Here is a 1,297-nt window from a genome sequence, read left to right on the forward strand (position 1 = left end):
ATAGTCGTTTCAAAGTTTAATGGGAATCAGTTATTAGTTCTGTTGTATATATTGTTGTATATAGTTGTATATATTGTTACTATGAAATCTGTGCTTTGTCATTTTACAATACTAATTTTCCACATTTTATCAATCTCAATGGTTATTTCATCTAACATGCCTTTATGTTCCTCAGACGGAATCCACGCCACCCACCTCACCCTTGGCTAACCTCCCGTACGTGTGAGGTCGACCTCCAAAAGGGGATCTCTGAAGTACCAGTGTCTTCGAGGCCTTTCAAAGAAAACGGGGTTGTGATGCGTTTACTTCTCCTGTTTCGTTTCGCTATTTTTCATTTATTTTCGTCTTTCTTACTCTTATTCCTGGCTTTTCTTTTCGTTACGTCGTGTTCGTTACGATCGTCGTTTTTTTTTATCGTCCTGGTGATTTCTCCAGATAAGTTAGGAAGAGGGGGGAAAAAAGAAGATATCGAAATAAAGATAAAGGATTAAATGACGAAAACTGTTACGAAAGAAACATGATAGATTAAAAAAAAAAAGAGGAAATTCTGTATCCCATGGTACATAAACTCTTTTAGATTATTTAGAACGATATTTGATAAGCTGAAAACAGTCTTACTCGTATCATAACTCAAGCAAGATATGACTTACCTGAGGAAGACGAATGGAAGTGACTGTGTGAGTGAAAAAAGACAGACATCTTCAGCATTACATTGAAGATCGGACACTTTAGAAGAGTTTGATAAAGCATATTTGATTATCAAAGTCATTCTTTTGGTTTTCTGAACTTGAGGTATTTTTTTGCTGAAATATCGAAAAAAACGATGTAAAATAGCCAAGAGAAAATAAACAAATCTATCGAGATTTCTTAGACAAAAAAAAATCGATAATTTTAACCAAAAGATCGGATAAAGAACTCCAAAACAATGACACGTGTATTTTTTTCATCTAAGAATATGAAAGAATAAATACCTTTTAAGTGGGATATGAAAAGAACAGTGTGTTGAGTGGTGGGTATGTGTTTGACAGCTTATCAAATGAGATCCTCGGCTAAGTGTGCAAAAAAAAATAAATAAAAGAAACTTTAGAAAAAATAGCTTAGTTTGGTGAGAGATCTGGTTTTGAATTACCATAAGAAAAGAGATACAAACAAACAAACAAACAGAAATCGATGTCGTTGGGAACTACAATTTGTACATAAACACTTACACATAGGAAAAAAGTGATATAAGTGTACACCTTCATTAAAAAAAATGCATAGAGGTTGTCAAAGAGATGAATTTCAACCAGTGGTTTCC

General features: G+C 33.5%; 1 long non-coding RNA gene across 1 annotated transcript in view; it reads left to right on the plus strand.

Moving 5' to 3' along the window:
- Positions 1–1,297, plus strand: part of LOC119593902 — a 2,076-nt gene extending 779 nt beyond the window's left edge. Inside the window, exon 2 of the long non-coding RNA XR_005230574.1 lies at positions 176–1,297. This is a non-coding gene — a long non-coding RNA (uncharacterized LOC119593902). The remainder of the gene's footprint in view (positions 1–175) is intronic.

The sequence above is a fragment of the Penaeus monodon genome, chromosome 33 (assembly GCF_015228065.2).
Source record: "Penaeus monodon isolate SGIC_2016 chromosome 33, NSTDA_Pmon_1, whole genome shotgun sequence".
In the NCBI taxonomy this organism is placed as follows: Eukaryota; Metazoa; Arthropoda; class Malacostraca; order Decapoda; family Penaeidae; genus Penaeus; species Penaeus monodon.